Genomic DNA, 24,218 nt, shown 5'->3' on the forward strand with positions numbered 1-24,218 from the left:
TAGGATTGAAGATCTGTCTGGCATCTTCTAAATGTAAAGTCCCTCAACCCCCTGCTCTTTTTTGATTTAAAGCGTTTTAAAATTTTCATTTTATTTTAATGTTTTAGTTTGCACAGGCACAAGGTGCTCTGGAACATACCTCGAGTGTCTTTTAAAAATTAAAACGAGGTTGATTTGTGGTGTCAGTGATTCCTGCTAATCAAAATCACTGACAATTTTTCAGGATGGAAGAAGGATGGCTTAGCTCTCTCACTAGAGAGCACTGCTTAGTTGTTTCTGTTTTTGATCTAAATCTGAATATTTTCCTGCAGATAATTCCCTTGCATTTTTTAAAGGAGAGAAACTGGGAATACAATTCTAAGAAAATCAGTGTCTATTTGGACACACTGATTCCTGCTGCCCCTGGCCCTTGGCAAATGAGTGGCGCTTCAGGTCCCTCTGCTGGCGCACTCAGGGGGAGCCGTCTCGCTTTCCGTGCAAGTTCAGAGAATTCTACCTCTAAATGAAAACTTCTGAACAGAACGCTCTGCTTCCCAGTACCATGCCTGGAATGCAAGGTAGTGATTAAGTGTGGACATCCAGAATGGCATGCAAACCCAGCAGACATCTAGTGTGTGTCAGGCTATGGAGTCCAGGCAGATCCCACTTCTGATTGTGCTTTGCTGTATTTTTTTTTTTTTTAATTAAATTCTTTCTTTCTTTTTTAACGAGCTAGAAAACTTTTAGGAAGCTTCTTGTCAAATTGAAGGATTTCTTTAAGAACTAGGGAAAGAAAACTAGAGACTTGGATGTAACAAAGCAGTAAGTTTCTCAATTTTTTACCTTCTGGTAGCAGAAAACAATTCGTGTAAGTATAGTTTTGTAGGCAGCACATTATATATTTTTTAAACTGGAGGATCACATTATTGTATCGTGGTGCTCTTTAGTTATGAATATAAAATTGCTCGGTAGTATTTTGAAGGTGTCTGTGGCTTATTTGTAAACCTATTCAGAAAGAACTATTCATGTTAGTCTGTCATTACAAAGGCCTTTATTTAAGGCCATGCATTAACCCCAGAAAATGATGATGTTATTTTCTAATGGAAATCTTCATGGTATTTTTAATCCCAGAAAAGAAAAAGTATCAGGTAAAGAAGTAAATTCATAGATTCAAATTCACCAAGGTAAAATAATAGCTCAACGGTGTTAAGTTGTTTTAAATCAGTTATCAAATAACAACCCAAAGAAAATAATGACAGAGAGAGAGAAAGACAATCAGAGAAAATGAGACAGAAAAGAAGGATGAGAGAATCAGAGAGAGACAATGAGACACACATGCATATAAAGAGAAAAGGTAGAAACAAGAAGAGACAAAAGGAAAGAGAGAAGAGAAAATGAAGATGACAGAGAAATTGTATCCTTCATAAATCTGTAGCTAACAGAGCTCTCAAAATCTTCAAAAGTGGTCATTCATGATTTTTAAAGGTACATAACCTAATTTTTAATAGAATAACAGTAGAGGGACATCATTCTTGAATACCTGAGACTATTTATGTATAAGCCCCACAGTCCGCAGTTTGAGATTCCTCTGGACTGGAGACAGCACTGACTCTCTTTCTCATCATCGTATCACCAGTTACAGCCCATACACAAGTCTGATCATCTTTGCTTGAAACACATAGAATAAATGAATATGTCAGTGTCTAGAGATTGTACTATCTCTACTGAGTATTTTCATTGAAAATTTTCTCTTAAAAAAAAAAGTATAAAAGACACTTTGCATTAAATTGAATTAAAACTAACTTCATATTGAGGGTTCTGTTGCATTCATCGCAGTAATCAGAAAAGAGGAGTGTTTAAAAAACCAGATACCAAAGCACCACTCTAAATCTACAAAATCAGAATCTCTGCAGAGAGATCACTGCCCTGATCTTTTTTTTTTTTTTTTTTTTTTTTTTTGCATTTATTTAATTTTATGTCTCTGGGTTTGGGAACCACTGTTAAAAAATCAGGAGGAGTGTTAAATGGTTTGGGTAAAAATCATCCAACAATCCCCGGCACTCCCCGGATTCCCAGTAATCCCTAAAACCTGCAGAACTGAAGTCACATTCTTCCTTACAAATACCAGAAACAAAAGTCTATTCCAAGGATGTATAAAAATAGAATATTGTTTAGTAAACTTTTTCAGTAAATGAATGGCAAATTCGTAATTGAGTATGTTCTATGTTGTTTCTATGTCACAGACTGATGCGTTTAAATTACTAGCCTTGCTTTTTCTGTTTTTTGTTTTTGTTTTTGTTTTGTTTTTAATTTTGGGGTGTTGGAAAAATAAATCCATCGCATTCGTTTATTGTAGTCAAAGTTGCACCATAAAGGACAACGTTGCCACCTAGTGGTCAATCTGAGGCATTAACAAATCAAAATGTGAAATTTCAAGTTGAAGGAAATAAACTCTAAGGCAAGAAGGTAAACATATTTCACTAAAGACGACTTCCATTATTGAAGGGATATCTCTAAACTCCAGATTACTATGAACCCTCGTGCCAGCTTCTCATCCCAGAATCACAAATTGACCTCAGGATTGTGCTTTGTTTATCTTTTAAAAAATAATACTGCAAATTCTCATAGGTTTGTGTATTTGTGTGTGTTCAAAGGTGGATTTTATCACTGGGAATCTCTTAAACTGTCAGTGATTCCATCCCCTAAAGTCATGGTTTCCTCCCATCGCTTAGGCTGCCAGCATGCCAGAACCTGTGAGTCCTTTGAAAGGAAGATCCTAGACCTTTCCCACCTCTGAGCCCTGGGGTGGTTCCACTTCTTCTCCAGGCATTACTTCTACAAGTCTTCTTACACATAATTCCCCTCACCCAACGCTGAAGACATTGAACCAGAGAAAGGGTGGGATGCCCAAGTCAGTTGGATAAGGGAACGTTTGCATGTCTATGTGTGTATTCACAGGTGTTCATATACATTGGCTGACATATAATCAGGAAGAAAAGAATAAATCAAAGCAAAAACATACTATTAAGGAATTTGTGGTGCTGTGGGATAAAGCACTGAACTACAAGGTTGGTTTGAACCATAAGGTCAGCGATTCGAACTCACCAGTTACCCTTGGAAACCCTATACAGGGTGACTATGAATCAGAACCTACTTGATGACAGTTAACAACAACAAAGTTAAATATTTGGTTTTATATAAATAAATGATCTCAATTAGACCTAAGTTTTCATATAACCAAACTATTTCATTGGGACTCCTGCTGTGGCACTGTAGGATCATCGCTGTACTGAGAACCACACGGTCAGCAGTTCACACCCATCAGCTGCTCTTCAGAAACCCTATGCAGGGTCACTGTGAGTTGAAACCCACTCCACAGCACTTAGCAACAACAATCATTTGATTAAAGGGAGTTACAAGACTTGTTTGGGCCATTTGCTTTATATATGTCTGAAGAAATGTTATCATCAAAGAGTTGTGAGTTTGCTTTACAAATTGAAACGGGTTCCCCTTAGAGACTAGTGTAGGGTAAGGAGACTTGGGTTACTGCTGGTTAACCCTTATCCTTTTCATATAATGGGACTCACTCATCTTTATCAGAAAGACGTTTTCATGCAAGATGATTTTTCTCCTTGGTTGATTTGTTGTTATTAGTTTTCTTCAGTCAGCTGTGACTCCGGGCGACTATATTTATAATAGAATCAAACATTGCCCCGTCCTATGCCACATTTAGACAATTTGTTATCATTCCCTTGAAAATGAAAAGATGCATGACCAACGTGAGAGAATGGGTTGGTGGGGAACCTTCTCTATTCTTTTGAAGAATTTAGTATATAGGACAGTGTTCCCTACTTCAGCATGTGCACACACAGGAAGACCTGAAAGGAAAGAATACATGAGGATAACTCAATGAACAAATGGTACCAGATTTATAACAGTCTTCTGATTATACTATAAACTCCTGGCTGATAAGTCTTAGATATTAATTTATTGAGTTTATTGCATGGTATACTCTAGGATAAGCGCTGGACTGCTAACCACAAAGTTGGTCACTTCTCAGAACCACTATACAGAGTTGTTATGCATCAGAACCTACTCGATAGCATTTAACAGCAACAACAACATTGAGTAATTACATGGTTGTGTGTGTGAATGAGAGAAAGAAATAGTTGGTGGGTCTAAACTGCCAACCCTGAGCTTAGCAGTCCAGTGCTTATCCTGTTGCTTTAGTTGTTAAGTGCTGTCAAGTTGGTTCCAATTCATAGCCACCTTGTATAGGGTTTCCAAGGAGCAGCTAGAGGGTTTGAAACCAATTCTGTGGTCCAGTGCTTATCCTACAACACTATGCCACAAAACACGCAAAACTTCCCCAAGAGCAAGTACTTGTATTATCCCCACTTTACAGATAGGAAAATAAAGTCAGAACAAAGTGACTTGTCCAAGTTTTACATGGCTAATAATTATGGTGTTGTTGTTGCTGTTAAGTGTCATCAAGTTGGTTCTGACTCATGTGGTAGTTATGTGCTGTGGAGTTGGTTCTGATTCATAGTGACCCTGTACAGGTTTCCAAGGCTGTAAATCTTTATGGGAGCAGAATCATAGGGACCCTGTATAGGGTTTCCAAGAAGCATCTGTGAACTTGAACCTCCATGGATTTAATTCCTAGCAGTCGGTCTCCAGAATCTGTGCTTCTAACTACTGACTGTACTGCCTTACTCTACAGAAAGTCAATAAAACACAACAAAATTACACTGGACAGAATAAAGGTCTCCTTCATTAATTAAAAGGTTATTAGAATCTTAGACCTTTCATGACCATCAGCAAGAATGCTAATTCTTGGGCATCATAGTCTCATATGATGCAGGTCATCTAAAATTCTGTATATATTAAATGAAATTTTCATTCTATTCCAAAGTTTAGAAGCTGCATTTATAAATTCTTTTCTTGCATTCATTTATTTTAGTGAGCTTTTTAACTTTCAAAATTATGACATTGGAGCAGAATGAAAAACAGCCATTTTTGAATTTGTGGAAGCTTGACCATCAAGTATATTCTGTAAAAGCTTATTGAGCATCTACCATGCACAAAATAACTTGCTCGATGCTGTTGGCTGTGCAAAGATAAGTGACTGAACATCAAAACAGATGTTCACAGTCAATAGATAGGAAAAAAAAAAAAGTAAACATAACCTTGATAGGACAATGTTACAAGTGATACTACAAGGTTACAAGCCATGGAGATTGTGAATCCTGCCGTGAATTCTCTGTGAACCAGAAAATTCTATAGCTTGACTGCAACAGATAAATAGCAGTTTTGGAATCCAGAGTTCACTGGATCTCCCTAAAATATATTAGTTGTAGCACCATAAGATAAGCACTTGAAAGCTAACCACAAAAGGCAGTGGTTCAAACCCACTATCAGCTCCTCAGAAACCCTAAACAAGGTCACTATGAGTCAGACTTGACTCTTCTGCATTTAACAACAATAACAGGCAATCACAAGAGAACAGATGAGGCAGGTGGAAAGGATGCAACAAAAAGGATGAAATTATATGTAAGAGAAATGCCCAAGGAGAATTGCTCATACAGGCTCATTAATTCTACCATTAAGTAGTGGCTCTGACGTAAGCATGAAGGGTTTTCTTGTTGTTGTTGTTGTTTTGTTTTTTAAATCATATTCAGAAGATGGTAAAAAGATTCTCCTGATTGCAGTCTGATCTTCAAGTAGCCTATGAAACATTGCCTAGACTGTGCCATATCTTTTCACACAATCATGAAGAAATTACTACATATTTCCCTTATTCGGTACGACTACCTACCAACCAAGAGAGGGTTGGTAAGGCGCTGTAGGATAAGCACTGTACTACTAATCTCATGGTTGGCTGTTCAAGCACACTCACATAAAGCTTAAATAAAGGCAAAAGACCCTGTGCAGCAAGCAAAAGAGTTCAGGCAAGCTTTGGGAGTCTAAGAGATCTTTTCCAGATCCTTCTGACTGGCACAGGGGCACACTGGATTTCCTGATCAAACCACCAAAATTAGTGCTATGAATATTGATTTTGCAAGACTTCCATGTTCCTAGTAGGGTATTGTAGCTCCTTCTGGTCACATAATCGAATCAGGCTCACTGGCTATGCCAGATGAAAGGCATTAGCAAAGAAACTGCACCTGGTTTTCACCAGCATTGTTTCACACTTTAAATAGTGCGTCATAGTTAGTTAGTTGCTTAGTTAACCCATTGACCTTAATTGGTCAAAGCCAGACAGAGACATTCAGGTGTCCCCAGGGATAAGCAGAGAGCTGCCTGAGTCCAGCTGTAAAATAATTCTATCATAAGCAGGCCTTTTGGTTACAAGCAAAAGAAGTTGATTCTGATTAATTTAAGTAAAGGGGAATTTGCATGGCTGGATCTTGGGGCCTCACACAGAAGACTGGAGAATTGGACTTGGGAATAGGCATTGAACAAGCCCAGGAAACAGGTACTGCCTGTTTGATCTGGTGGAGATCTATTTATTGTTCAGTCTCTTTGTTCCCCTATATAAAGTTCAAAATTAAGGGGTATTCTACATAGCTGAATACTTAACCTCTGATCACCATTAAACTAGACTAGGCAAGTGATCATTTATCAAAAGATATCTAAGTGACATTAGAGATGCAAAATACATTCTGGGTTATCAAAACACAATGTTCATTACACCTTATAATACTGCCTTTAGGGGACAAATCCAAGACAACTTAAATAAAATTCTTTAAATCTAAGATAAAAATATAAATCCATTCCTGTTGAAAATACTGTTTTTTTCCACTTCTGTACTATACTCACCATCAGTGCATACTTATTGTCATTTTAGAAACATTTCAATACTAGCTAATACAAAGCAACACAAAAATGGATGGAATGTTAAATACAGTTTTTCCAATTATATAATTTATATATGTTCATCACAGAAAATTTTGAAAGTGGAAGAAATTATAATTATGAAAATTAAAATTACTTGTTATCTCAACACATAGAAGTAGATTTATATAAACTTTTTGTTACATTTTCTTCTAGGTTTTATGTTGTTATAGATCAACATGATTGATATATAAATATATATTTGGTGCTATTATTGTTGTTGTTGGGTGCCATCGTGTCGATACCGACTCATAGAAACCTTATTCACAACAGGATGAAACACTGCCCGGCGCTGGCCTAACCTCACAATTGTTGCCACACTTTAGCCCATTGATGCTGCCATTTTGCCAATCCATCTTGCTGGGATTTTCCTCTTTTTCTCTGACCCTCCACCTTACCAAACATGATAATCCTTCTCCAGTGACTGCTCCCTCCTGACAATATGTCCAAAGGATGAGAGACGAAGTTTGGCCATCCTGGCCTCCTAGGAGCACTCTGGCTGCACTTCTTCCAACACAGATCTGTTGGTTCTATTAGCAGCCAACGGCACTTTCAATATTTTCCTCCAACACCATAACTCAAAAGCATCAATTCTTCTATGTTGTTGTTAAGTGCCGTTGAGTCAGTTCTGACCCATAGCAACCCTGTATAGGGTTTCCAAGGAGCAGCTGGTGAGCTTGAACTGCCGACCTTACAGTTCAAATGGCTTTGCAGTCTGGCGCATTAACCTATGGTCTTCCCTATTTACTGCCCAGCTTTCACATAAGTGCCATCAACTAGGTTTCAACCCATAGTGACCCAGTATAGGGTTTCCAAGGAGCAGCTGATAGGTTTGAACCACTGATCTTGCCGTTAGCAGTCCAGTGCTTACCCTACAGTGTCACACCAGGACTCTACTATATATGCATGTGTATATTGAGGGAGCTTCAAAAAAAATTCATGGAAAAATGGAATTAAAAGCTAATGGAGGGTGGCCGCCGAGCGGGATCTGTGCTGGGAGCCGGAAATGGTTGTGGACTACGCCTATGAGGCTGTGTGGAGCTCAACCGCAAGGACTGAAGGAGACTGAAGGCCCTCGGATGCCTAGAACCTGTAGGCTGCACCGTGGACTTAGTCTTAATCGAGGGTGACTGATGTGTCACCAAATGAAATGAACAAAGCTCCACAGCCCACAGGCCCCCTGCCAGCCCTGTCCCCTCGGATCCTACAGCCAGCGTTTCCCCCGGGACAGACAGCCCCTCACCGGTGGTGTTCAATACGCCACAAGCGACACAAATGAACACGCCTCCTCAGCCCAGCCAGCGCCTCTATCCTAGCCGGGCCCAGCCCCCAGCAGTGCAACCTCCAGAGTGCAGCCCCCGCCAGCCCTGGCCCAAGTGCCCAGATCTACCTTGTTGGATCCCAAGTAATGATGATCCCTTCCCAGATCTCCTACCCACCCTCTCAGGAGGCCTATTACATCTCTGGACAGGTGCGTTCCACATATGTTGTCTCGCCTCAGCAGTACCCTGTGCAGCCAAGAGCCCCCAGCTTTTATCCCTGTGCAAGCCCTACGGAGTTTGAGACCTACGCTGGTGCCTATTACCCAGGCCAAGGCGTGCAGCAGTTTCTCGTTGGTGTGGGCCCCACCCCAGTTTTGATGAACCAGCTACCAGAAACGTAAGACAATCCGAATTCAAGATCCAAATCAAGGAGGGAAGGATATCACAGAGGAGACCATGTCTTGGACCTGCACTGCCTCTACTCCCAGATTAGAGGCAGCCTGCAGCCTCAAGCTAATGGGGAGACACATCAGGTTGCCATCGTCCGCCCAGATGACAGATCGCAGGGAGCAATCATTGGGGGTCGACCAGGACTGCCTGGTCCAGAGCACAGCCCTTCAGAATCCCAGTCTTCATCACCTTCTCCAACCCCGTCACCACCTCCAATCTTGGACCCTAATCTTGAAGTCCTTTCTATTACTGGGGACACTATGACAATGGGGATGATACAGATGTCTGTAGAAGAATCAACCCCCATGCCCCTGAAACTGGGGAGCCATGTTGTGTCTCACGGGAACCCACTGCCCTCTCTGAACCCATACTGGAGGTAGAAATGACACATAACAAGCAAGTTCCAGCATCAGAGTTTCCTTCCAGCCTTCTCCAGGTTCTCCTCCACCTCACATCTCTTCATGAGCCAAACGGTGTGCTTCCATCTGAGCATCGGGAACCAGAAGTGAACCGAGCCCAGAGCGTGCTTCTCTCTCGTCTCCGGATTGCCCTTCTGAATCCCTTGTGTCCATTGCTCCAACTGCCCAACCTGAGGAACTGCTCAATGGAGCCCCCTCACCACCAGCTGTGGATATAAGCCTAGTCAGCGAGCCAAAGGAGGAGGTCCATGAGACTATGGCACCAGGGACTCCGCCCACCACCCTCACTGCCACTCTAGCCATGGCGTCTTCAGCTGCTTCCCCTGCCAAGGAGGAGGAGGAAGGAGAAGCTGGTGGAGAAGGGAGGAGAGGAACTGCACCCTCAAGAGAGTACTTCTGCTCCAACCCACCTGTCCCAGAATTTGGAGGCAGTAGCAGCCACCCAAGTGGCAGTGTCTGTGCCAAAGAAAAGAAGGAAAATTAAGGAGCTAAATAAGAAGGAAGTTGTGGGAAACCGTCTAGATGCCTTCAAGAAGGTGAACCCTAGAATACCAGAGGTTGAAAATCAGCCTCCAGTAGACAACAATACAGGCCCAGAGAATGAAGGCAGCAATGTGCCCCTATGGCCTGAGGAAGCAGATGAGACTTGGGACTCAAAGGAAGACACAATTCACAATGCTGAGAACATCCAGCCTGGGGAACAGAAGTATGAAGTGTATGAGGTCTCTAATACAAGGTGTACACAGATTACCAAACATTTTGAAAATAGCATAAACAAAAGTAGACAAAATAAACAACTGGGACATACTAAAAATTAAAAACTTAAGTGCATCAAAATATTTCAACGTAAGAGGAAAAAGAGAGCCCACAAATGGGAAAGCTATTTTTGCAACAACACATTAGACAAGGGACTAATATCTAAGATACATAAGAAACTAAAACACCTCTACAAGAAAAAGACAAATAACCCAATTTAAAAATGGGCACAGGACATGAACAGACACTTCACCAAAGAGAAGATTCGGGCAGCCAACAAACACATGGAAAAATGCTAATAATCATTAGCCATTGTTTTTGTTGCTGTTAAATGCTGTCAATTCGATTCCGACCGAGTATGAGAGACCTGTGTAGGGTTTCCAAGGAGCAGCTGGTGAGCTTGAACCACTGACTTAGCAGTTCAAACGACTTTGCAGTCTGACGCATTAGCCAGAGAGATGCATTCAAAACAATAATGAGATATTATCTCAAACCAGCAATAACAGCAAAGATCAAAAAAGTAGAGGACAATAAATGTTGGTGAGGATGCAGAGAGACTGGGATGCTCCTGCATTGCTGGTGGGACTGCAAAATGTCCAACCACTCTGGAAAGCAATATGGCAGTTCATCATAAGGTTGGAAATAGAAATACCTTATAATCCACAAGAAATATGAGCCATATGCACACCAATGTTCATAGCAGCAGTATTTATAATAGCAAAAAGATGGAGACAGCCTAAGTGCCCATCAACTGAAGAATGAATAAACAAATTGTGGTACATACACACAGTGGAATATTATGCTACCTTGAATAATAACAAGGAAGCTGCATACCACCAGTTAACATGGATGAACCTTGAGGACATTATGCTGAGTGAAATTAGTCACAAAAGTAGAAATGCTGCATAAGACCATTATTGTAAAATATTTAGAAAAAGAAGTCACCCTAAAAGGGAGAGGGAAATATGTGTGTGTGTGTGTTTTCTGATCACCAGGAAATGGTAGGTCCCCCCACCCCTTCCAAGACTAAGACTCAAAGCACGAGTAGGCATGTAGTCTGACTATTGACCACGTTGGTCACTGAAGTGAGGGAAAAACAGCAGTGAGGTTGTGAGCTAAGTCTGATCTCATTCAATACACTTCTGTGAACGGGGGTTGAGACCTGGTTGGCCACCAGTATGGCAAGGCCTGGGGACTCATGGGCCCAGAGACTGTGACATGGACTCATAGAGCGGAGAGTGAAACATCCAGTTGATATGAAGTGAGGGGAGATGCACAAGAACACCCACACTTGCAGATAGTACCCACTTGACCTGACTTCAATGTTTGGATGATCAGAACTCAACTAGAAGAAGAAAGAAGAGGAGGGGAAAAAAAGAGTAATCTGATGCAATTTGATGAACTTGAGTTATACTTATGGATGTAATTGCTCAAAAGAGGGAACTAATCTTTACAGCGAGGATCATTCCCACCCCCTCGGTACACAGGGTTGACAGGGATGGGCAACTTAGACATTGGCTACCCAAAATGGGGGGCTACAAAGGCAAGAAGTGAATGGCTTACAAGCTTTCAAGAGGGAGCCTAGTTCCAGATGGGGCAGGAGAAGGTAGAATCTCCACTGAATGGTTTCCAATCTTTTGGGATGGGGCTAATGAACGGAAATGAGGATAAGACTCTTGTGATGCAATAGTGAATAATTGCTACCAGGACTGACTGTGAGGCTTGGAAATGTAAAGGTAGATGTTTTGTAACAAAAGGAGGGGAGTGATTGATTTTGCATTTCAGGAGTGGAGGTCCCTGGGACCCTAACCAGAGAAGCAGTGATACCAGAAATGGAGGCAGAGATAATGATGTGGAGAGATGGAGCAGCTGGGTACTCTGCACTCAGGAAGGGAGAGGGGCTGTGTGCTGATGGCCCAGGGTGCAGACTTGCTGGGTGTATCCTCTGGTTGTTTGATGATACATAGAGGGGATTGTAATCATTGCAATGAAATGAATTACAGCAGGATGAATGTAAAGCTGGTGTTCTCCCATGTAAACTATCACATAACTCACAATAAAAACTTTTTAAAAAGGCTTTTTAAAGCTAATGGAACGTTTCCATGAATTTTTGAAGTCCCTTTGTGTATAGGCTTTTCTTTTCTTCTCTCTGTCTCTTTTACATAACTTGATTATTTTGGGTGGCTTTAAAAAAGTCATGTAAACAAGTCCTTATTTAGATAAAAATCCAAAAACCAAACCAACAAACAAAAAAAACTCCCCAGTAAGGTGGGAAATCAATTATGTGACACAGTCCCCTGGAAAAAGATGCCCACAAGGGGAATCAATTGAAAATCATTCCCCAGGCTTGCTAGGAAGTGGCAAAGAGGGCATGAGCCAGCAGAAATCAAATGATATAGTAAGAAGAGGAAGAAAAAAAAATCACCCAGAGTCAAAGAATCACCCAGTCAATCCCTTCTGAGAACAAAACACTATTAATAACAGAACTCTAAGTTCTGGCATCAATTGCACTTGTTTCTATTCCTGCCCCCACCTCCTGACCTGAGTCTCCCACCCTACTAGAACTACCATATTTTCTGGTGTCTCCATACCCTTCCCGGACCCACTACACATCTATTTATAACTGTAGAAGATCAGCTCAGTCCATGGTGACATACAGACTCATTTACTGGGAAAATTCTGCCTGATTTACTTGTGCTGCTTCTGAGATATCTCCTGAAGAGGGAATCAGTAAGGAATGCTTTAAGGCCCGTTGCCATCTGTGGAATGAGTTTTCTTCACAGTTTATGTCCAGGGCTGTGATTTATCTGGGCATGTAGAACACAGATGAAAACTGTGTGCACACAGACATTTGTGCTTGAGTTTTGTTTTGTTTGGGCTGCAGTGTTTTTCTACTTTCTTTAAAACTTCTACCTCTAAATTTTTAGTGCTTCCTGACACATGAACATTAAAACCAATTTCCCTCAAGTTGATTCTGGCTCATGGCAACCTCATGCCTGTCACAGAACAATGTTCCATAGTATTTCCAATCGCTACTTTTTGGAAGCAGAATAACAAGGCCTTTCTTCTGAGATGCATCTGACTGGACTTGAATTTCCAACCTTGTGGTTTGTAGCACATTAACTGACTCCAGGAGTCCTGTGATGTGGCACTGTGAGTTAATGCACCAAAGCCATTTGAACTGCAAAGTCATCAGTTCAAGCTCACCAGTCACTCCTCAGAAACCCTATGCAGGGTTGCTATGGGTTGGAACCGACTAGACAACACTTAACAACAACAGTAACCCTATAGGACAAAGTTGAACTGCTCCATAGGGTTTTCAAGGTGATAATCTTTACAGAAGCAGAATGTATCATGCTTGTCCTGTGGAACAACTGGTGGGTTTGAACTGTTACCATTTTGGTTAGCACACCAATGACTAACCCACTGTACTACCAGGTCTCCTTACATTAATATGTTTTTAAATAAAAACACAGTCTCATAGAGTTGATTCTGACTTATAGAGACCTGATGAGGTATTTCTGAGGCCGTAAATCTTTATGGGAGCAGAAAACCTCATCTTTTTCCTGAGGAATGATTAGCATCCCAACATGTAACCTACTGTTCAATAGATACATAAATCACAGGAATTTTCTCTTTAAAAGGAAAGTGAGGTAAAATTATGAAATTGATTAGAGAATACTTTTTTAAAAAAATCCCATATAAATAATACCAAACTACCAAATGCTAATCAGAATTCATTCAATAGCAACTGGTTTGGTTTTCTGTTTGTTTCTTGTTTTTGTTTGTATGTTTGTTTTTAATGCTCATACCAAAAGGTGAAAAAAATTACATTTTTGGACAAGATTCAGGTTCAACTGCCAAAAAATTGAATTTAAGAAATGACACAATGTTTTGCTACAAAAATTCCATGGTCTCTTAATTTTTCAATGGAAATTATTGAGCTACTTGTGTTTGTTAATAAAGTAAATACTGAGCTCAAAAATAAGTTAGGTCTGACATTGCAAGCAAAGTTAACTGTGATATATGATTCCAAAACTATCTCTAATCAAAACATCACTACTATTGTGTATGTCTGGAGACTGAGGTAAACGCTTGGTTAATAACGGTGGTGTTGGTGGTTGTGTGCTCTTAAGTCAGTTCCAATTCATAGCAACACTGTACAGAGTTTCCAAGACTGGAAGTCATTATAGTAGCAGAAAACCTCATCTTTCTCTCATGAAGCAAAACAAAGATTCAAACTACTGACCTTGTGTTTAACAGCCCAGCTTATAACCTACTATGCTACCAAGCTCCTTTTGCTATAGATTTATTCATACTATGGCTGGTTGGTTATGTGCTGTTGAGTCGGTTCCGACTCACAGTGACCCTGTCCAGGGTTTCCAAGGCTTTAAATCTTTACGGGAGCAGAAAGCCTCATCTTTCCTCCGCAAAACAGCTGGTAGTTTCGCACTGCTTACCTTAAGTTTGGCAACCTGATTTGTAACCACTATGCTACCAGAGCTCCTTTATTCATACTATTGTTGTGAAGTGCCATCAAGCTGGTTCCGACCCACAACGACCCCGTATAGGGTTTCCAAGGAGCAGCTGGTGAGCTTGAACTGCGATTTATTCATACTATGGTAATATATGACAAATATATAGGTTTCTACTTCTTCCTGTTGTTAGTGTTGGTGGTGCCTTCAAGTCAGTCCCAACTTTTAGCAACCCTGTATAGGGTTTCTAAGGAGCGGTTGGTGGGTTTGAATGGTCAACCTTGTGGTTAGCAGCTTAGTGCTTAACCTACAGTGCCATATCAGAACTATAGCAGATATTATCTGTTTCATAAGCTTTACATAATGGGAGAGAAGAACTTTTCAGATTTACTCTGGCACAAGAATGAAAAATTCCCTTTAAGTTACTGTGTCATCTCTTTAGGTTACATCTGGTCTTTCAAAATTTCCCCTTGACCTTGTTTCTACTTCTTGCCAATAAAATCAAAGACTATCTTTGATTTTATTGGCAAGAAGTGTGACTCATACATTCATATGGTAGCAACGGAGAAAGGTAGTCCATGCTACTATGTCCACAGAACCAGATAACACTCATCCTCTGCCACTGGACTTAACTACTGAGTTGATACTAGTCCACCTCTGGACTTTCCGAGTGTGTCTACTGCTGAAAGACCAGTTGGAGGTTAATCTTGATTGGAATCCATTGGAGTTTCCTAATATTCTAATGTTCCATTTGCCTTGCACAAGTGCTGCAGACACTTCAGAGTCTTAAGTATCATCTTTCATCTGCACTTGACTAGACTGTTCATTCTGGTGTGGGATTATCTAGAAATTTTAAATAAGCTTGGTTATTAAAACTATTTTCCCCCTAAAAGCCTAGCTTTTCAAGACAATTGTCTTGTTAAAGAAGTTTCTATGAAAATAAACTTTCAAAATCCAATGGCCCTCTAAGCCACTAGTTTCCAAAGAAGGCAGCACCACCACACTTTAAGACATTTTGGGAAAGTTGTGAGTTTACTCTTTGTTGCAACAGAGATTGGAGGCTATGACGTTTACAGATGGGGCCTAATAATGGTAAACACTGTTCTTAGGTGAAAAGAGGGACTGTCCCACACAATGAAGTCATTCTAATCAAAGTTTATGCAGGTGAAAATGTGTTGATGATTTTTTAAGGTTAGAAACTAACTCTGTTTTATATAAACACAGAATATTTCTGAATAGTTTAAATGAAAAACATATATTTTATTTATATGGCAATGTAAAGTTTCTAGTAATGTGGCTACCAAAGAAATGAGAGATCACTCTTTGCTTTATATGAGATATTGCCAAGAGTTTTTCACAATTTCAGAGTCACCAAGTATGATCTTATATGTACAAGCATTTGATTGCTGTATTGTGAAAGCTGGTGTAGCTGTACTCAAGCTTATATTGAAATGCATGCGATTTCCTTATAAATCAATTTCCCTTACTCTTCCTTTATTGAAGTACTGCCTTGATGATTATTATTATTATTGTTATTTTATGAACAACTGTCAATGAGTCGATGATTCTGACTCATGGTGACCTTATGGACATAGAACAAAATGTTGCCGTGTCCTGCACCTTCATCATCTTCATGATCATTGATATGTTTGAGTTCATTATTATGGCTATTGTGTCAATGTATCTCATTGTTGAACATTTTCCTTGTTTCCATTGGTGATGGTGAATGTGAGCCATTTAGTCAGGTCCAACTCATAGGCATTTTCAGTAACCTCATATGGATGCGAAAGCTGGACAGTGAATAAGGAAGATAGTAGAAGAATTGATGCCTTTGAGTTGTGGTGTTGGCGGAGAATACTGAAAGTGCCATGGACTGCCAAAAGAACCAATAGATCTATTTTGGAAGAAGTGCAGCCAGAGTGCTCCTTGGAGGCCAGGATGACTAAGCTTCGTCTCTCATACTTTGGACATACTGTCAGGAGAGAACAGTCGCTGGAGAAGGATGTCATGCTGGGTAAGATGGAGGGTCAGAGAAAAAAAAGAAGACCCCCAACGAGATGGATCAGCCAGGTGGCATCATTGATGGCGTCAAGTGTGGCAGGGTGGTGGGGTTGGCCCAGGATCGGACATTGTTTTGTCCTGCTGTACATGGGGTCGCTATGAGTCGGTTCCGACTCGATGGCACCTGACAACAACAACAATAACAACTCATAGCAACCCTGTATGAGATTTCCATGACTATAAAGATGTATGGGAGCAGAAATCCTCATCTTTCTCCCATGGATTGGCTGGTGGATTTAAACTGGTAACCTTCATTGGTCTTCCAATTGACAAAGTAAGATGGTCTTTTCTTGTGACTGGTCTTTCCTTATGCGATGCCTCAAGTTAAGAGTCAAAGTCTTGTAGCCCTTGTTTCTAAGGAATATTCTGGTAGTATTTCTTCTAAGACTGATTAGTTTGTTCTTTGGCAATCCATGTGCATTCCATATTCTTTGCCAACACCAAAGTTTGAATGCATGAATTCATTTTCTTTGTTCCCTTTCTATTGTTTTCTATTCGCACATTCATAAGAAGCTGATTGAAAACACCAGGATGTGGGTGAGGGCACCTTAGTCATTAAAATGACACCTTTACTTTTAGATGGCTTATATTAAACATAAAATTTATTTTTATGATATTAATGTGGGCATAAAACTATTTTCTATATAAGAAGGTTTGGAATCTGGTAAGATTACCACTGTTCTAAGCTGTATCCATTTTTCTGTTTTCATTACTAATCGTTGTGTGCCAAGTGTTAAGTGTTTTCCAGATTTGCTCTCCTTTATGCTTTCTACCCTACCAGTGAGGTGGGTATGATCATCCTTATTCCATAGATAATGGAATGAAGTTAACAGAATTTAAGTTATCTATTAAATAGAAAAGTAGGGATCAAAACTCAAATCCAATGACGGCAAAGCATCTTAACCGTTATACTTTTAACTGATGGGAAAAAAAAAAAATCAACTTTTGTAAATGTTACTTACTACTACATTTCTATTTATATTGTTTAATAATTTATTCATTGAAAACATTGATCAAGCAATTAAAAGGAACAACAACCAAGAATTTGATTCTTTGTTTTAATGTACCGTCTGTGTAGTTGTTTATGAACTGAGTTACTAATTGCCTTACTTAGGGTATCTCTTTGTTATTATAACTTCTTTAATGTTTTATGTGGGGAAATATACTAAATCTTACATTGTAAGACATTAGTTAACAATTTTATGGTAGAATATTTCTCTAGAGTCTTCCATCCAAGAAACCCAAAGTACTTTGTCAACATTAGTCTTACAGTTCTCTCCCTTAGTTATAAAAGATGAACACATTTATACCCATACTATCTATCACCACAGAGAAGAGAGATCTCAGATATCCTGAAAAGTGCAATGTTGTTGTTGTTGCTCTTAGGTGCCATCCAGTCGGTTCGGACTCATAGTGACCTTATACACAACAGAGCAAAACACTACCCAGTCCTGAAACATCCTAGCAATAATTATTACACTTAATCCCATTGCTGCTGCCACTGTGCCAAACTATTTCACTGGGGATTCTTCCTCTTTTTTAATGATCTTCCACTTTACCACACATGGTGTTCTTCTTCAGGGACTGGCCCTTCTTGATAATATGTCCAAAGTTTCCCCATATTGACTTCTAAGGAGCATTTGTTTGTTCTTCTAATAGTCATAGTATTTTTAATATTCATCTCTAACACCATAACTAAAATGCATCAATTCTCCGAAGATCTTCCTTATTCATCATCCAAATTTCATATGCATATGAGTCTTTTGAAAATATCACAGCTAAATCCTCATATTGATGACTTTGCTTTTACACTGTAAAGAGGTCTTGTGCAGCAGATTTACTCACACAATATGTTGTTTGATTTCTTGACTTGTGCATTCATGAGTGTTGGTGATGGGTCCAAACAAATTGAAGTCTTTGGCAATGTCAATCTTTTCTCCATTTATTATTATATTATTTATTTGGTCACTGGTGAGAATTTTTGTTTTCTTTACATTGAGATGCAATCCATACCAAAGACTATTGTCACTGGTATTCATCAGTACGGAATTTAATTCTTCTTCACTTTCAACAAGAAAGATTGTATCATCTGCATATCAAAGATTATTAATGAATCTTCCTCTAATCCTGATGCCATGCTCCTCTTCATAGAATGCAGCTTCTCAGTTGATTTGCTCAGCATACAGATTGAATAATATGGTAAAAGAATGCAACCCTTGGCACACACCTTTCCTGATTTTAAATCATTTAGTCTCCTTATTCTGTTCAAACTGCCGCCATTTGGTCTATGTACAGTTTCCTCATGAGCACAATTAAGTGTTACAGAATATTCATTTTCCAAAGCTTTTCATGATTCACACAGTCAAAAAGCTTTTACATAGCTAATAAGGCACAGGTAAACATCTTTCTAGTATTCTCTGCTTTCAAGATCCATCTGACATCAGCAGTGATATGCTTCCTTCCACATCCTTGTAAGAATCTGGCTTGAACCTCTGACAGTTTCCTGTCAGTTTACTTTTGAAGCCATTTTAGAATTATCACTAGAAAAATCATGCTTGCATGGAATATTAATGATATTTTCCAAAGAAACTATCATCTTCTGTAAGTTTGTCATACTGTGTGGTTTATGTGCTGCTATGATGCTGGAAGCCATGCCACTGGTATTCCAAATACCAGCAGGGGGACAGATTTCAGATGAGCTTTCAGACTAAGGCAGACTAGAAAGTAGAGGTAGACTACTTCCAAGTGTTTAGCCACTAAAAACCCTGTGAATAGCAGTGAAACACTGTCAGATACAGCGCCAGAATATTGAATATTGAAACATTATGAATCATGCCAAAATTGTCAGGTGTAGTGCCGGAAGATGGAAAACACTCAAAATGCAACTGGGGAAGAGCAACCTCCTCAAAGTAGAGTGGACCATGATGATGCAAATGGAGTAAAGCTTTTGTGCCCTTCATTTGCTAAAGGTGCAAAACTCAAATTGAGATGACATAGCTGCAAACATTCATTAATAATCAGAACATGGGATGTATGAAGTGTGAATCTAGGAAAACAGGAAGTTGTTGTCAAAAATGAAATGGAACGCATAAACATTGATATCTTAGACATTCGTGAGCTGAAATGGACTAGTATTGGTCAGTTTGAATCTGACAATTACAAGATTTACTATGCTGAGAATACCAAATTGAAGAGGCAATGACAACACATTCATCATCAAAACAAACATGTCAAGATGTCTTGAAGTACAATGCTGGCTGTGATAGGATTATATCCAAACACCTAAAAAGAAGATCAGTTAATACCAATATTATTCAAATTGACACAGCAAGCCCTAAAGCCAGTGATGATGAAATTGAAGAATTCTACCAACTTCTTCAATCTGAAATTGAATGCATATGCAATCAAGATGTATTGATAATTACTGGTGATTGAAATTCAAAGGTTGGAAACAAAAAAGAAGGATCAGTGATTGGAAAAGATGGCCTTGGTGGTGGAAATGATGCTGGATGAGAGAATTTTTCAGGAAAAAATGAATTCTTCATTGCAAATATATTTTTAAACAATATAAAAGATGACTATACACATGGACCTCACCAGATTGATAACACAAAAAATAAATTGACTACATCTGTGGGAAGAGATGGTGGGAAAGCTCCATATCATCAGCCAATATAAGCCCAGCAGCAGACTGTAGAATAGACAATCAATTACTCATATGCAAGTTCAGACTGAAACTGAAAAAAATTAAAACAAGTCCACGATAGCCAAAATTTTACCTAGAACAGATCCCATTTGGGCTTAGAGATCATCTCAACAACAGGTTTGATGCAGTAGTCACTAATAACTGAAGACCAGAAGACGTGTAGGATGACATCAAGAACATCAAACAAGAAGAAAGCAAGCAGAAAAGACCAAAATGGATATCAAGAATACAAGAAGAAGACGTTAAGAAGACAAGAAAGGGGGGAGGCGGGGCTTGATGGCACATAGGGTAGAGGTGCATTGAAGTTAGCTGTCATCAATATCACAGAATATCAGGTGAAAAGGGTTCAGGGCAGAACTCCAAAACTCTGGATCACATATCTAGGAATATTTAAAAAGTTTGAAGGCTTATAGCTAGTGAAGGCTTATAGCTTGTAACAGATGTAAGAAATAATGTATTTTTTAATCTGCTGGGCTCCAAGGCCCAGAGCTCACAACTTGGGCAAGACCAAGTGGAGGAACAGACCCAACATGGAATACCACCACAGGAACCTCAGAGCAAATGTAGAGTTTGTCGGTTTTGCTTTGTTCTGATTGATTTTTTTTTTTTTTTTCTTTTGGTATCTGTTCATTGGCCCTCCACTGTTTAAAGGGGGAAACGGAGTGAGTGGACACCGCCCACCCCCACCACAGGTGGATTCTTCTGCCATGCATGCGCACAGATACTCCCAGTGCAAGAGCTGGCACTGAACGGTTTTTTAATAGCAAAAAGTCCAGAACAAGGGGTATGGAGAGGCAAAGAAAGTTTAAAAACAAAACAGGCAGAAAATTAAATTAAATCCTGAGATACACCATAACAACCAACAGTGGCATCACGAAATTTATCAGATGGCTTTGAAGGCAAGAAGGTGAAAGAGAATATGAAAGTCATACTCATATTAGGCTACAGATTTTTTTTTTTTTTCTTCTCTCCTTCCTCTCCCATTTATGCAATTATAGATTATAGTATCCAATCTAGTTTTTGTTGTTGTTAGTGTTTTTGGATTTTGGTGGTATTTTTTTGTTATTTTCTTTCTTATTTTTTTGCTGTTGCTGTTTTGCTGTTTTATGCTTCCCTTTTACCTTAGGGGGCTTCTTTCTTTCCATATATTCCCCAAGAAGAGACATCAACTGCTGCCATATAGTCAAGTTACATTCACACTCTATAAAACACCAAAATCCAGGCAAGAACATATACCAACTGCCATACACCAGGGAGGTAGACAACACCTGTGAAAGTTACTCTGAGTTAAGCAATAAGAAGAGTGAAAAGGGAAGCCCACATCCTGATCACATCTACCTGCAGGCAATCAGAAAGTATAAAAAATACCAAAACACATAATTAAGTATTAAGGCCACAGATAAATATTAAACATGTAGAAAGAGCAAAAGCAGATGACCATATCAGCACATGTCCAGAAACAAGATAAAAGATCTGAGACAAATGACCTAGAGGTAGACCTGGAGTTCATTCTGGAAGGAGGGCAGGCTTTGGAAATGCCTGAGAAGGAATTCAGAAAAATGATTATAAAATGTTTAAAAACATTGCACAATGGAGTTGAGAAAAATAAGGAAGAAGTCAGGAAAGTGCTACAGGAACAATCAAATATGATAGAAACAGCAATGGAAACAATTCTAAACCTACAGAAAGAGGTTCAAAGGATCAATAATAGAATATCAGATAGATAATTCACTTAAAGGGCAAAGGAGTAGAATAGAAGAGATGGAAGGAAGAATTAGTGAGCTGGGAGACAAATTTCTCAATACTACTAAGACAGAAGAGCAATAAGAAAAAAAGATTAAAAAGTCTTAAGAAGGTCTAAGATTCATGTTAGACAACATGAAGAGGAATAATGTAAGAATTATTAGCATTTCAGAACAAGAAGAATCACACGAGTCCACAGAGGAAATAGTTGAAGAACAGCTGGAAGAAGATTGCTAACATCCTGAAAGTGAAAAGATAAACACTCATGAAGCTCAACAAACCCCAGGAAAGATAGACCCCAAAAGAACATCACCAAGACATATCATAATCAAGCTCTCCAAAATCAAAGATAAGGATGGAATCCTGAAAGCAACTAGAGAAAAAAGAAGTGTTACATACAAAGGCAAGCAAGTCAGATTAAACTTGGATCTCTCAGCAGAAACCATGCAGGCAAGAAGGCAATGGGGAAACAGATATAAAACCCTGAAATAAAAAAAATAATAATAATTAAAAAAAAAAACTGTCAACCAAGAATACTTTATCCAGAAAAGCTATCAATCAAATACGAAGGTATAATCAAAACATTCCAGAATAAACAGAAGCTAAAGGATTTTTCCAAAGCCAACACTGCACTACAAAACATCTTAAAGGGAGTTCTGTGAATGGAGAACCAACAAAAACAGAAAACAACCAGAGATTGACATGCATGGCAGCACCTCCCAGAACTAAATCGAGAGAAGGAAGTGTTGAGAACAGAACAAAACTATAAAAACAAACTCACAGAATCTGGTAGGTAGGTCTATGATCAAAACAATTACAATGTAAAAGAAGGTAAACACATGGGAACAGAGACCCACATGGTGAGAAGTTCAGGTAGATTACACGACAAAATAGATTGCACTAAATGGAGGGAAAAGTTAATGTACAGTAAGGTAACATCAAAGAAAATTAACACTTCACAATATACCAAGAAAATGAAAATCCAAGAAGAACATGGAAACAGTAAAACTATGAGGAAACTCACAAGAACACAAAAAGCATGAACTCAACAAAGACACACAGAACAAAGAAAGCAGCAACACCACAAAAAACAAACATAATGGCAGCAATTAATCCATACCTATCGATAATTACATTGAATGTAAATGGGTTAAATGCACCAGTTAACAAGCTAAGGATGGCAAAATGTATAAGAAAACAAGATCCTTCAATATGCTGTCTGTAAGAGACACGTTTTACACACAGAGACAAAAACAGATTCGAAGTTGAAGGATGGAAAAAAAGATACCAACCTAATTGCAATAAAAACAAACAGGAGTGGCAATACTAACCTCCAATAAAATAAACTTTAAGTCAAAAACCAACATAATGGATAAAGATGGACATTATCTCATGATTAAAGGGACAATTGAACAAGATTGCATAACCAAAATAAATATGTATGCTCCCAATGAACGAGCTCCAAAACATATAAAACAAACTCTAATAGATATGAAGAAAGAAATTGATGAATCTACAATAATTGTGGGCAATTTTGATACACCACTTTCAAAAATGGATAGAACAACCAGAAAGAAACTTCACAAAGACACAGAACTAAACAACAAAATCACCAACTGGACCTCATACATGTGTACAGAGCATTCAAACCAGCAACAGCACAATACACATTCTTTTCCAGTGCACATAGTGCATTGTCCAGAATAGACCATGTCTTAGGCCACAAAACAAGTTTTCCATAAATTTTTAAATATCAAAATACTACAAAGCATCTTCTCAGACCAAAATGCTATTATATTAGAAATCAACAATAGTAAGACCAAGGAAATCAAGTCAAATACATGGAAACTGAATAACAGCCTGCTGAAAAGTGACTAGGTTGTTGTTTTTAGGTGGATCGACTCTGCACCGACTAATAACAACCTTATGCACAACAGAGTGAAACACTGTCTGATCCTGGGCCAACATCACTACAGTTGCCACACTTGATTGAGTCCATCAATGCTGCCACTTGGCCAATCCATCTCATTGGGGTCTTCCTCTTTTTCTCTGACCTTCTACCTTACTAAACATGATATCCTTATCCAGCGATTGGTCCCTCCTGACAATATTCCAAAGTATGAGAGACGAAATTTGGCCATCTTGGCTTCCAAGGATCACTCTGGCTGCACTTCTTCCAAAATGGAACTATTGGTTCTTTTGGCAGCCCATGGCACTTTCAATATTCTTCTCAAACACCCTAACTCAAAGGCATAAATTCTTCTACAGTCTTCCTTATTCACTGTTCAGCTTATGCATGTATATGAGGTTATTGAAAATACCATGGCTTGAGTTAGGTTCACCTTAGTCCTCAAACTGACATCTTTGATCTTCAGCACTTTAAACAGGTCTTGTGCAACAGATTTGCTGAATGCAATACGTCATCTGATTTCTTGACTGCTGCTTCCTTGAATGTTTATAGTTGATCCAA

At 39.1% G+C, this 24,218-nt stretch overlaps 2 pseudogenes; both read left to right on the plus strand.

The window, feature by feature from the left end:
- Positions 1-6,378: 6,378 nt before the first annotated feature.
- On the plus strand, positions 6,379-8,852 carry LOC102826443 (annotated as a pseudogene).
- A 677-nt stretch (positions 8,853-9,529) lies between these two features.
- Positions 9,530-24,218, plus strand: part of LOC102826825 — a 99,888-nt pseudogene continuing 85,199 nt past the window's right edge.

The sequence above is a fragment of the Chrysochloris asiatica genome, unplaced genomic scaffold (assembly GCF_000296735.1).
Source record: "Chrysochloris asiatica unplaced genomic scaffold, ChrAsi1.0 scaffold00190, whole genome shotgun sequence".
Lineage (NCBI taxonomy): Eukaryota > Metazoa > Chordata > Mammalia > Afrosoricida > Chrysochloridae > Chrysochloris > Chrysochloris asiatica.